Here is a 15,194-nt window from a genome sequence, read left to right on the forward strand (position 1 = left end):
TCTCAACTTGTGACCAAGTGGTTCAACAACCTATCTCATTGTCACTTGCACACACTGTCTGCATTGTTGCGCGAGGTACACCATCTCAGAGAACTTTTTGACTCCATCACAGTGACTCATATTTACAGGTATCAGAACAAAGTGGCTGATCAACTATCCAAAGAAGCTTCGGAGCTAACCTGGGGTACCTGGCACATCACAGAACACACTGACGAACAGATCTATAGATATTATCATCGGCCTTTTATCGAGGAGGCTCCAGCTGATCCTCAGGTTTAGTATTACAGCTGTCTTCTGGGAGATTTTTTTCTACCTCCCATTATTTATATTTGGCATGTATATGTACTTCATATTTATTTTGGTTTTACAGGAGTTAGTAAGTTATGCACCGAACTTACTATGTGGACACTAGTTTCATCACTGATGTTTTTCAGGGATTTATGGGACTGTGATCGCCTTCAGTTTTGACTTGTGGCAGCTTGTAATAGTTTTATGGACTAAACAATAGTTGATACTACCAGTTTTTGTAACATGTAACTGATCTTTTAATAGAATAGTTATGAATTTTTTCTTTGTGAAAAAGAGAAAAAGGTATATGGTACAAAAACGTTAATAAAGTGACTAGAGGGGCTCATTAATGAAGGGGAAGACATGATAGGGGGTCAATTTGATATTAGATCTCCACCCCTTGTCAAGATAAGTTGAGATCTAATCCCAACCCTTGATCTTAGGGATAGGGTTTCTCATCATTATGGAGACTAAAAAGGGGGGAAAGGAAAAGGAGGCTCATTCATTCTTCATCTGTACAGTTCGATAAGTGAAGAGGAGTGGTGAAGAAGTGAAGGTTAAGATAGGAGAGACCATATTGTAGCAACAAGATACGTCACATAGGCCTGAGTTTCAAGTCTGAATGTTGGCACATAGACCTAGGTACAACAATCCATCTCTAACATAGGTTTCAAGGAATATTTACTGTGTTTTTTGAGGTAGGGATAACAATCACTACAACATTAAAATCAAGGAGACCCTGTGCATTTATTTCAGGTCTGATAGGACGAAATTTCGAGGAGAAATTAGTGGGTCTGTGGCACAATTTTCAGGGCAAAAGGAGTCTATTAGAGGCTTGAATTTCAAGGAGGGACTTCTAGTCCGTCAACACGAAAATCAAGGGCATAGATGGATAACAATGAAATGATATTCGATGTGCTAGAAGATCTAACAAGGACATGAAATTAAAGGTGCTAGAAATCTGAACAATGACACAATTTCTAAGGCAAATATCATTGGATTATGGCACAAATTTCTAGATAATGGCATGAATTTCTAGATTTGTGCCAAATATTAAGGAAGAAAATAAGTGCCTTGTTGTGTATTTAATGCTATAAAAATTTCTCCAAGAAAAGAAAATAAAATCCTCTTCCAACTAGTTTTCCCTTTGGGTTTTTACTAGGGTCTAGTTGACCAAAAATCGATGTCCAAATTTATGTGTATGTGAAATTTATCAATTGAAAGTGAAAACTAGTGGCATATTATAGTGTTTTAATTTCAATTTTATTTTCATTCTTAAATAAGTAATGAACATGGGTTTTTGGCATTAAACATGATGAGAAAAACAAATTGACACTAGGTGGAGCTATAAGACATAATAAAATTCTACATGTTATCTAAGCACAAGTGAACCTACAACTGATAAAGTGCAACAAGAAAGCATAAGCATATATATATATATATATATATATATATATATATATATATATATATATATATATATATATATATATATCTATACACCAAAATATTTGTGGTTGAGCGAGAGGTTGTTTTCTCAGTTTGAGTGTTGAGTAGTTGTGTTGGTTGATAGGGTTAGATGGATATTATTTTGATGGTGGAGGATTTTTTTAGTGGGGCTAAAAAATTTGGTCTCTGAGCTAGAAGGAGAGGATAATTTTTTTTCTTGAGGAGTTTGAGTTGTGGTATATTATAGAGAGTACATTATTTCCACCTACTGATCCTATTCAGCTCGAAAAAATTAATAAGTACAATGTGAAGGCCAATAGGGTCTTTCTTAATGCAATTAAAGACCCCTTATACCTCATGTTTCAGGGAACAATGTTTCCTATGAGATGTTGGAGTCCTTGTTAACACTTTACTAGAGAACCAATGAGAATAAGAATATGGTGTTACATGAGAAACTAAGGAAAACCAAGATGAATAAGACTTACACAGTGACCTCACACCTTACCAAGATCACACAAGCGAGAGATGAGTTCGATGACGTGGGAGAGGCTATCCCTAATGACCAGTTGGTCAAGATGGAATTGAGTGGTTTTCCCAAGAAGTGGGATGGTTTCATTGGTGGAATTATTTCTAGAGAGCACCTTACATATTAGAGGAGGAAATGGGATGATTTCATCTATGAGGATACTATTGGGACTTCCAAGAGTGGTAGCCAACATGTGGTGTTAATGAGGAGGAGAATGTTTCCCTTATATCTAAGGGAAAGAAGAAATCCAAGAAGGGGTCAACTAGTTGGGCCAAGCAATAGAAGGGGAAATAGAAAGTGCAAGAGAAGTACATCAGCAAAGTGATATGATTTTCTTATTAGAAGATGGGTCACTATTCCTTTTAGTGTCCTAATAAGAAGGGGAAGAAGAATGGTGTTGCAACATCAACCCATATAGATGAGTTTTCCACCATATTTGACTCAGAGTTTAATTAGTGGTTTTTTTAATCACTAGTGTTACATCTTCTAGTGTCTGATAAATAGAAAATGGAGCTTATCTCCATATGATAGGAGTCAAAAATCACTTTACAAGTCTTAATGAGGCTGACATAGATTTAAAGGTGGTGTTTGGATTTGATTACATAGTCAAAGCAGTAAGTGTGGGGATTGTATCCTTTCAAAGGGAGTAAAAACCTCCCGTGAAAGTGATGAAGGTCTTATATGTTTCAGGGCTAAAGAATAAATTTATTTCAGTCTCTAGTATTGAGGATAGGGGGTATGTGGTGGTGTTCTAATATGACAAGTACTCATGTATCCTATATTTACAAGTCTCAATGAAGCTAACTTAGATTTAAAGGTGGTGTTTGGAGTTGATACCGTAGTTAAAGAAGCAAGTGTGGGGACTGTATCCTTTTAGAGGGAGTTACAACCTCCCTTGAAAGTGACGGAGGTCCTATATGTTACAGGCTAAAGAAGAAATTTATTTCAGTCTCTAGTATTGAGGATAGGGGGTATGTGGTGGTGTTATGATATGAACAAGTACTCATGTATCCTAGGGCATCAAGTATAACTTCTTCTAGAGTGATTGGTGTCCACCGTGAGAGACTCTATAGGTTCATGTTTCAACCTACCAGAGTCGTAATTTTGATGACAAACAACAATGATTTGTGTGTTTTATGGCACAAGAGGATGGTCCACTTGCACCATGGAGCACTCAGGGTACTGAGGGAGATAGTCATAAGCTTACCAGATTTCAGTATCGAGCATCATGATGTGTGAAGGGGGTGTTCTTTTGGAAAGTAAACCAAGAATCCTTTCTTGATTAGTGAAAACATGGTAGCATGTGTTCTTGATTTGATTCACTCTGATGTATGTGGTCCTATGTCTTGTGTATCATTGAGTGGATTTTCTTATTATATCACTTTCATTGATGACTACTCCAAGAAGACCTAGATTTTATTTATGAAGACCAAGGATCAGGTCTTCAAGAGGTTCCAATAATTTAAGGATCTTGTGGAGAACCAAACAGGTAAGGAGATCAAGGTCTTGAAGACATACAATGGGGGAGAGTATACCTCAAATGAGATGAAAGAGTTTTGCATGAGGGAAGGCATTAGGAGAGAGTTTGTAGTGCCATATAACCCTTGACAAAATGGGGTGGCAGAGAGAAAGAACAAGACCATATCGGGGATAGCGAGAGCCACGTTACATGATCAGAGGATACCTTTCTTTTTATGGGATGAGGTGTGTAACATTGCAATATATCTATAGAACAAGAGTTGACATAGAATGTTTAGAAGTAAGACTCATGAGGAGTTTTTTTTTTGGGAATAAGCCTGAGATTAGGCACTTTAGGATTTTTGGGTGCCTTTCTTACTCACATGTCCTTGAGGAGAAAAGGACAAAGTTTTTACCCACTGTAGAGAAGGGAATTATTGTGGGTTATAGTGAGACCTCCAAGGCCTATCACATATATATTCCTGCCAAGAGGAAAGTTATCTTGAAGTGAGATGTGATGTTTGAGGAGCAGACAGGCATCCTGAAGAGGAGGCCTCTCTAGTAAATTTTATTTGTGGATTCACTAGAAGGTTGTAAAAAATTCAATTATTTAATTTCTCCTTTTGTATACTCAACATATTGTAAAGTTTCCATGTCTTCTTCAAATTAATTAAAGTTTTTTAATGAGCATTGGTTGGAAGATAACTTTATGTGAGAATTAGATGCATATGGTTCACTTATGTTGATGAAGTAGAGATGGTTGTGGAATCCATTATGTAAGGAATTGAGGCTCCCACTATTGCATATGTATGATTTTCCATAAACATTTGTTATTTTTCTCTTAGTTCATTGACCTTTCAAGGGGTTTCTCCTTCACATAAGAATATTTTTTTTAATTACATCTGCTACCATTCTTCTCAAAGATTAAAAACAACAACAATTTGACAAAATTTATCTTCTAGATCACACAAAACACAGAAAAACTATTGTTGTGACATCCCCTCATCAATATTTTTTCCTTTGTAAATAAATTTTAATTAAATTAAAGGATGAGAGAAGGGACATAGATTCTAATTGCTTGGGGATGGATATTTCTTGAGTAATTGGAGAATTAAATGTATCAACCATGGGTTGGCTGAGAAGCTTAAATGAGTTGATTGTGCATTAAATTTAATTGAAAAGATAATGACAATCCTAGGTTTCATGTAAGCTCTGAAAACAAGTAAGAAAAACAAATATTGAAGACAACATGGGTCGCATTATCCAAGGGAGTTTGACTGCGTGGAGAATTGGAAGAGATATAGATGGTTGGTCTATAGGTAGGCACGAAAAATAGGTCTACAAGAGGGAAAACTAGTAGTGCACTACTGCACAGTGGAGAGGTAGATAGTTGATCAAAACATACAGTTATTGAGCTCTAGAGAAATTGAACCAGTTGATGAACCTTCAAAGAGGCTTGCTAGGTGAAAAATATTGTGGAGAGTAGTGGTTTTCCTGAAGGCTAAAGAAATGTTGGAAGCCTGTGGATTGATGAACCCCTGGCTATGAGAGAAGCACCCAGGTGCTTGGGGATTTGATGAACCACCAACTATTGACAACATTGGTGCATGCTCTCACTGATGAAGTACCTATTAAAGTGGCTTCTATGTTCTGACAGTAAATTATCTTCTGAATAATCTTCCTTGATGTGGACTCTCTTCTATTCAATCAAATCTAAATATATTTGTACTATGATATCTTGGGATAGATGTGATTATGCCTGAAAATAATGAATAATAATGTGTGTAACTAGTGGATGACGATAGTGTGGTTGTGTGGTATCATGTTTAAGCTATTCTATTGGTTGAAATTCCTCAGAATCATTCCACCTCAAGCACTGGAATCTGGCTCGGGGATGATAACTACAAGTAACTATGAATGTATCTTGTTTATTGTTGGGTGGAGAGTTAGAGTCCTACTCTTAGTTGCTAGGTCTCATATAAGATAAGTTCATTTTGATGTTTTGTGCTTGATTTTGTTACTATGTCTCTATTATCTTCATGGAAATAATGTTATGCTAATGTTGCAGAGTGTTGTTCTTGCATACATGAAGAATGCAACTGAGTGTGTAAATATCTTATGATATCGTCCATTACTTATGGATGTAATGATCCCGAAATAGCTTAAGTATGCCTACACATGAGGGGATTGAAATATTTGTAAATGGGTAATTTATTTTTGTAGACCTATTGGAATATTTGATGTCTATGTCATTGGCTGACACCCAATGACAATGAGGAATGTGATTCCTATGCAGAAGTGTTCCTTGAATATTTTCTGGGAATGGTTTAATTCTTATAATTATCCAAGTTTTCAAATTGGTATAAATGGCTTGTGTATTGAGATATGGGTATTTCTTTGTAATATTTACCATTCCATTGAAGGAATGTTTCAATTATTGAGTTTACTGTGAGCTTGAATTTAGTGTAATGAGTTGAGCATGAAGAATGAGCAAATTTTTGTTGTTAAAATTCTCTCTTTGTGTTTTAATAACCTACGTAATTGGCATGTTCATTTGGTTGGTGTTTAGTTATAAAATTAGGAAAGATAGCTCTAAATATTATATGATTAATGTCTGTGTGCGTGTGTTGAATGGGCTGGGTCGAAGCCCTTATAAGCTTAGGAGTAATGGCATTAATTCCAAAATATGCAAATATATTCCAACCTTAAAAGGGATAACCCTGGAAGGGCCTATTATACCCTTGTGCATATATATAATGGGTGTAAATAGCCTTGGTAAATTCTCTTATACATTTTACAATAGTTGCTAAGTGCAAGGCTAGAATCATTTTTAAGTCCAAAACATGGGGTTCCAAAGGGGAATGGTTTAACCCTCTTTGACCTTGTGACTAGGCATTGTGATCTAGTGCATAAGCAAGACATATTTGGGCTATTGATGACAAGTTTTTATGGTCTTTGGGTGAGCCCTAGAGAAATATGCCCAAAAGAATCAAAGGGAGTGCCAAGAGGAATTCCCGGGGTTGAATTCTCAGGATGAGGTGGAAATGGGGCTTGTTTCCCAGTGTATAAAGTGGAGATAACCCTTCAACTTGCATATAGTTAGGAAGTCATGAACGGTTGTGCTAGAAGGCTATATGGTACCCTGTCTACATGGGAAGAATGATGGAGGATAACGTCACCCCAGACCCTAAACCTTGGAAGATTTGGATGCAAATCTTGATAGAACTGTTGAGATCTATTACCAGTGATGACTTGTCATCCGGGGATCGCTCTATGGGGATAAAATTTTTGTGGTGTGTGCAGATTGATTTACTATTCGAGGGGAAGGCCAAGCCCAAGCACATACTAACATTGCCAATGTAGCCCAAAAGATTGTCCCCAGATGTTCCAGCAAGGCGCATTGTTGAGACCTATCAAGATTTAACTCCCAGGGTGACGTGGTCATAAAGAGCCGATGCCCGTATATTATATGTGGGATGTCATTACATGTATATCTATTATGTGCATTATACATTGGACCTTGTAAATAGGTTTAACAAGTATGAACGAGTCAACAATTTCCATGAGGCTCATAACTCAAATAGCCATGTGGGCACTGCGTGGTAGGTTAGAATGACGTGACCTTCTCTAATAGGGAAATATTTGAATGGCTATAATTTCCAATACAGAAGCCCAATTGAGGTAAATTATATATTTCTAGATTTGTCTCAATGAGATGGACATAATGTTATTGTCCATTTTGAGTATCAAAGGAGTAAAATAAAGAGAAACATTTAGACCCCATTTCCATAATTAGACATTGGAGGTCAGATCAACTTATTAACTACGCTTTCTAACCTTTTTTTTGGGCCAGGGTTAGTAGGGAGTATGTTACAATTATCACGATAGATTTTCCCAAGAAATTTATGTCTATTTGTAAAAAATCCTTGTTTTTTGGAGGAAATGATCTTGGGAACTATGTTTTTAGTTATATATAGGAAGGAACACACACACATTAACAACACATGCATGTTATGTTCTTGTAACAGTGGATAAAAGATCTACTATAGGATTAGTTAGCTGTGGGTGACAATATAAAGAGTTCCAAATTAAGCATAAATAGGGTATAGTGTAAAAACGTATCATGGGATCTTATTGGAGCTTCACAAGATCAATTACTAAAACCAACATGCACGAACCTTGAAGGGGGTCTTTGGCCTTTGACTGGTATACAAGCGCCATGAGTAGGATTCTTTCTCTAGAAGTATGTGTCAAGGCATAAACACGGCTATGGAGGACATAATGAATATACTAAATATTAAAACTTGTAAATATCAATAAACATAAACAACACATAGAAACCATGACACCATCCATCTATGAGGAATATTTAACATCTAAATTGATTATAGATACATTTATTATGTCCCCAGTGTCGTGGATTGGTTTCAAGTTTATGACCATATCTAAGGGAAAAAATACAATAGCATATAATGTTAATATTGATTCTTATCCCAAGCATTATAGATGAGTCCTTGAACCTCCACATTTTACCTCTGCCAATAAGAAATTTCCACCAAAAGTGTTATCGTCACCATCACTAAGTTATTTATGCACTAGGAATGTGTCTAGAGGTCTAGTCAAGGTCACTATAGGAGAATAATGGGCCATTACCCCTAAAGATTATTATCAATATCAATATCCATGAACAACACCTACTACCAATAAAAATTCTACAACTATAGTGTTGTATGCATCCTCAAATACTATATGAGACCCTTATACAATCTTTAGCCTACTAAAGGGATACGAATGCCATGGTTAAGCAACAACACATGACCTAAATGAAAATGTGCCTCAATGATCTAGAATTATATAGGAACACAAGATAATATAGATGTAAATATAAACACAAAGATTCAACATAAATAAAACTTCATTTCATGAATATCAAATAATTGAAATATGTTTACATATAGAATGGAAATAAACTAGCTCGGGCGATGGTAGTTTATCTATTAGAAGAGATGTGGCAGCTACATGCCTCTGATTTGTGTTACAATGAGGCTTAAGGGCCTTTTTATTATTGAACAACAAGGGAAATCCCTAAACAACCAAAACCCTAACCTCGAGAGATGGAACACCAAGATTTTGTGGGCTTCGTTGGGGCTAGTTGGGTAACCAACTTCCTAGGGTCATAACTTGGTCATATGATCTTACTTTGGCGTGTAAAATGCCTCACTGGAAATATATCTCCGAGTACTATATGATTTTTTATAGGCCCCTTCTTATAACAATTTGTCTACTATGAACCTCAAAAAAATGTTGGTTAGGGGGTCAAAACAACTTTGGAAGTTTATGACCCAAAAAAATGCTAAAAATAGTAAATGTTGCTATAATCAAGGAAACAGATGAAACCAAATGGAGGTCTAGGTGGAATAGGTAGGTGGCCATAAATATCCAACTATAGTAGTCATCCCCCCTTAGGAAGCGATGGTCCCCATTCCAAGCAGATTGTCCATGAGGTGAGGAAATTTCTGTTAAACATGGTCTATGGAGAACCACTTGCTTTCTTGAAGGAGTTGGCTTGCTTTGAAAACTAGATATAGTTGGATCCTCTACTGGTGAGTGGTCTTGATCTATTTTTCCATGATCTTGTCATTTATGGCTTTTTCGATGCAGTTAGGGATGAGCTTTGTTGGTGTCAGCAGCTCAGCAATGTCAGATGTTTCCAACAATGGGGGAAAGTATGGTCGCAACCGATCCACACTGAATACTAGGTGCACACCAAGGAATGGTGGAATGTTGAGCTTAAAGGAATTGTCCCATACAACCTTGTTGATGGTGTATGGCTCATATCAAAGTGGGAAAAGTTATTGATGGGTTCCAGCGAGGCACTCCTTCTACAAATGTAACCAAATTTTGTCAACCACCTTGAACTTACGTGGTGCCTGATGTTGATCATGATGTTTCTTGTACTTAGCATTGACTCTGTCTAATATGTCATGGACCTGTTGGAGGATGTGTTGAATGCACTCAATGAGTAGCTGCAAATGGTATGTCCAATATTTATGGGACATAGTAGCTAGAATCCCAATCCCACTTGAAAGGGGTTGTGGCCAGTTAAGCTATGGAGAGATCTATTGTAAGTATGTTGGACATAGGGGAGACATTCATCCCATGTGTGTGGATGCTTCGAGTTGTACATGTGAAGAATGTGCACGATCATCTTGTTGAGGACCTCTATTTGGCCATCATTTTGGTGGTGGAAGTTCATGGACATAATGAGCCAAGTATCCAACAATGACCAAAGGCTTGAAAAAAATGTACTCATGAACTTGTTGTCCCAATCTAAGATAATGGACTATGGGATTCCAAAGTGTACCCGCACTCTGTTCAAATAATAGCTTAGTAGTGGCTTCTACTGTGATACTCTTCTTACATGCCACTAGAATGGCCATCTTAGAGAATTTGTTGATGAACATGAAAAAACAGTCATTTCCATGCTTAGTAGAAGGAAGGTCTGACATGTAATCCATGGAGATGGATTCCCAAGGCCGACTAGAAGTAGGCAGAGGAGTATATAGGATTTTATTCTTAGTGGTTGGTTTGGTAATGGAACAGGTAGTGCAGGATCTGATGTACTTCCCAACATCTTGTCAAAGGTAGGGACAATAAAAAAAACTTCTGCAACACTGCCACTATTTTCTCTACTCTAAAATGCCCAGCAACCCGAATGCAATGCACCTCCCAAATAATCTTGGCACACTCACTTGAAGGAACAGAGAGCTATCCTAGATGGAATAATAGTGTAACCTAGATGTGAAAATAAGGAACTTGCTTTCCTTATAGGAGAATTTGGTATTTTTTTATGAATTATGGATAGCTCTTATAAAGATGCGACCACCCCAAAGTCTCATGTCCACAAGGATCGAGCATAATGGTGAGTGCCATGACCAATGATCAGCTGAGGCAGTCTACAAAATTATTAGTGCTTCCCTTCTTGTACTTAACATTCAAACGAAACTGTTGCAAGTATGTATACCAATTTTTATGGTGATTGTTCTGCAGCTTTCCTTGTGTTTGTATGAACTACATGGATTGGTGATCTGTGTGGATGATAGTTTCCTTCCCCATAATGTAATGCTTCCATTGTCGACAGGTCTACATAATGGAATACATATCTTTATCATAGGTGTGATACTTTCATACTGTGTCTGAAAGTGTCTCACTTTTATATGACATTAGATGCCCCTGTTGAGTAAAAACTGCACCAATAGCATAGTCATAGGCATATGTATCAATCTCAAATGGTTGTTGCAGGTATGGTAATGTGAGAACTAGTGCAGAGAAGAGGAGATGCTTCAACTTGAAAAACACCTTCTGTTGGTATTTAGACAAAAATAAATTTTCTTTCGCTCCGCCCTTGGTGACTTGACTGAAAGGCCAAGTGATAGGAGATAACCCCAACACAAACCTCTGGTAGAAATTGGCAAGACCTATAAAGCTACAGAGCTTGGTTGGAGTGGTTGGGGCTGGACAATTTTGAATAGCTTGTATCTTGGCTAGATCCACATGCACACCTCGCTAATCAATGTTGTACCCTAGTTATTGAACCTGGGTCATACCAAAGGTGCATTTCGCCAAATTGACACACAGTTTGTGTTGTCGTAGATTTTGGAGGACCTATTGAATATGGTGGAAGTGATCTTCCCAACTCTGGTTGAAGATCAGGATGTCTTCCAAATACACTACCACGAATGAGTTGTTGAAGGGCCACAATATGTCGCCCATTGGCCCCATGAAGGTTGTGGTGGCATTTGTCAACCCGAAAGGCATGGCCAACCATTCGAAAAGGCCCTCCTTGGGTTTGAAGGCAATATTCCACACATCGGATGGTTTGATTAGTACCTGGTGATAGATGAACTTCAAGTCAATCTTTCTGAAATGTTTGGCCCCCTTGAGTTGGTTCAAAAGGTCATTAATCCATGGGATTGGATACCTATTCTGAACAGTGATCTTATTCAACACCCGATAGTCAATACAGAGTCTCCAGGTCCCATCCTTCTTCTGTACCAACACGATCTGGCTCCCATAGGGTGAGAAACTTGTCTTGATGTGCCCTTTATGCAAAAGATCTTGAATCTTCCTCTTGATTTTAACATTCTCCAGAACACAACATTGATGGATCGGCCCATTGGGTAGCAGTGCGCCTAGGGTTAGATCGATGGAGTGCTTGACCTGACAGTATAGGGGTACCCTTGTAGGTGAGGTGAAGATCATTTAGTTGTATATGAATTTTATTTGTGTTCATCACTAATCAACATAAACTACTAATTTAGTATTTTTAGATTGATTTTATGTGTTCATTATTAATCAGCATAAATTAATTAGTATGATTTCGCAACTAAATTAAAAAAAAATATGTCATACAATGTACATGTTCATCTAATATGAAAACACAAAGTTACACATGTTAATTACCATAATAAAATAATATCAAGTGCAACTATAAATAATTTCAACCACATAAATTATATTATATAAAATGTCAAGTATTACAATATGATTTTCCAACTTAATATTGTTTGGAGTACAATTTACACATGAAATATTGTTTCATCACTTAAAAACGTTATCATTTTGTTCCAAAGGCATTGCAGGTGAATTCACTAACTCTGAAAACTTGACCATCATTCTCTATCTATGTGTCCTATGCGGGATATTGGCTCTACGAGTACCACTAGACCAATTCTCTCCTCTTTCTCTTTAATTTGGACTTTTTATCTCTAGTGTTATTGTTCTCCTCTTTCTTCAATTCCTACTTCTTAACATCAATACCGAGTTCCTTTTTTGAAAAAAAAAGATACAATGCATAGTATAAGACATGAAATACAATGAATAGTGGAATATAAAATAAATTAGACTATAAAGGATTTATACAATATGTACCTTAATGTCAGCAATATTTTCAATGTCATTTTTCTCCATAAAAGTAAGAAACTCAAACAAGTTTTATTCAATTTGGCAATAGTGGCTATTATGTGGCTAGATGGCCTATATAAACAAAGAAAATTAAATTTCACCATAGAAAATAACACCTTAGTAAACTTGGTATTCAACATTCAAGGAAATCTTAGGCATAATCATGTCAACTAAGGTACATGCTAAAAATCTCAAGTTGTAGATTACTTATACAATGTGGGAGTGCAAACAAAACCCCTAAAAAATGCCAATGCTAAGTTTAGAATAAAATGAAATGAAATAAAAATGATACAATAATAGGATAGCCTCATATACATGAATATAACAAAATAATGTAGAAGGATAAGTGAATAAGTCCATGGTTGGAGGTCGATGATGTCAAGAATGCCCAAGTCTGATCAACATTTCTTCAGATAATAACTACCATTTGGGTCCATTATTACATATGAATGAGCCTGTTAGTGCTTGAAATTTCACCTCAGGCTGAGAAAGGCAAACGCCAAGGCAACATCAAACCACTTAGCCTCGTAGCTAGCCCTACAGGGCAAGAGAGGGCTCTCTCCGGTCTATCTCGGCAAAGATCTTCAATGGGCAGAGATAACCAATAAAGAACACTGATTTTAGGCTAGTAAACTGATAAAAAGGTTTGATTTGTGTTTTTTAGGGTTTCGGTGGAAAGTTGGGGAAAGGCAATTTTGGGTGCGGGGATTGGACACAGTTTTCACAGGGGGTTCTTTGGGGCAAGGTAGGAGACTGTATTGATGCCTTTGAAAGAGTCAGATGGGCAAGAATGACTGGTGAGGAGCTAAGGAGATCGAGTAAACACCTTGAGTTCTCCTTAAACAAATGAAAACATTGATATTAAGCAAACTTAAAAGCAGAGCATGGAAATCATGAATTCTACTTTAACACTTCATTTGCCTAATTTGCATAAGGAAAAGTAAGAAGATGATTCACATAAAAAACTTACAAGTACAAAGAGAAACACACCATCAATACATGTAACCACAGGAATCCCAAAAAGGACTGCAAAACCCTGGTCTTTCTTCCTTTGCCAAAATTGCAGAGATACAATGAGTAATACAATAGAAGCTTTCTCCCTCAAGAGTCCAACCATGAAAATGACCAAGAAAGTACATAATATAGGCAATCTAACATCTTTCCTTGCCTCTAGGGGTCGAGCTCACTATCCTAGGAGCTATTTCAACCAATTCTAAACTGAGCACTGAAAACTAGGCAGTCAAAACAACTTGCCTCTATAAGCTAGGAAACCAATTCATTCATTAAATTTTTGCCTATCTCATGAATGAATCTTCTAGAAGAGATAAATAAGTGTCAAATTATCATAAAATTACATCATTTACAACAAGGAAGATCAAAATCTACTCCAAAAAGTCAAATCCAGTCAAAACTGCGTTTTGCTGAGCTGTAGGTGAATTTCTGTGAAAACTGCCCAACACGTCGCGGCCTGATCCTGAACGCGTCGCGCGCCTTTGGAGCTGCTTTTGAGGCACTTCTAGGTTTCCAAATGAGGCAAAAGTGGGCTTTTTGGAAATTTCTAGATGTCTACTTTCCAACCCAAGTGGAATTTCGGAATTTGGTGTCCATTTACCCCTCCAAAATTGCAATCTCCCAAGACTGCTTCCTGTGTGTCAAAAAGGTGGCAGAAAGTCATTTTTTGCTTGTTTTTTGACTTTCTGGAGGCCCAAAACTTGGTGAAATTTATTGGAAATTGCTGAGAAAGTGTATCTTTGCATGAAAAATCGAAAAATGCTGAGTTTTCTTGAAAAGGAGTTGCCCATCGAAAGGGTCGCGCGCGGCGCGCGACGTGTTGGTGGAGAAAACCTGTTTTTTGCCCAAAAATTCACAAGTGACCAAAAATGCTCAAAATTTTTTGAAATTTGTGCTGGAGTTAAGTCATTTAGCGTCATGCTCCTTCAAGGAAGCCTCAGCCAAGATGTGGAGGGGATCGGGACTTTTCCGTCGTTTTAGTGCCTTGGCCAACCTCCTTGGATCTAGCGATTGTATTTTTGACATTTCTCTAAAACCATGACACCTGTGAAAAACTTGAAGGAGGTTTTTCTTCTTTGGCATGTTTTGGACAAAAACCTCTCTCAGTTTTCCAAAATTCATCTTTGAGTGCTCTGAAAAATCTTTTGAGTGAAACTTATCCCGATATGTGAAACAAGGAATTTTGTGGAAATGAAGCGAAATGAAGGGGATAAGGGGCTTCTAAATTCTTGGGGAAATTTTTGGAAGTAGGGAGGGATGTTAGGAAGTAGGGTAAAGTGGAATCTCAGAGATTGAGTGAGGGTAAGGGGTCCAAAAGGGAAAAACACAGGCCCAACCTAGAAAATTGCCAGGTTGTAGCAAGAAACTAGGGTTTGTGGAAAAATGAGGAATTTGGGGAATCTCAGTGATGTGAAGTGTTTGATAAGGTACTTTAAGGATAGGGGAAGGTGTATGAACATCAGGAAACAATTTTTTCCGATGATTTGACCATCCAAGA

This window comes from Pinus tabuliformis, chromosome 9 (assembly GCF_031772625.1).
Source record: "Pinus tabuliformis cultivar Carrire ecotype Pingquan chromosome 9, CPIR1, whole genome shotgun sequence".
Classification (NCBI taxonomy): domain Eukaryota; kingdom Viridiplantae; phylum Streptophyta; class Pinopsida; order Pinales; family Pinaceae; genus Pinus; species Pinus tabuliformis.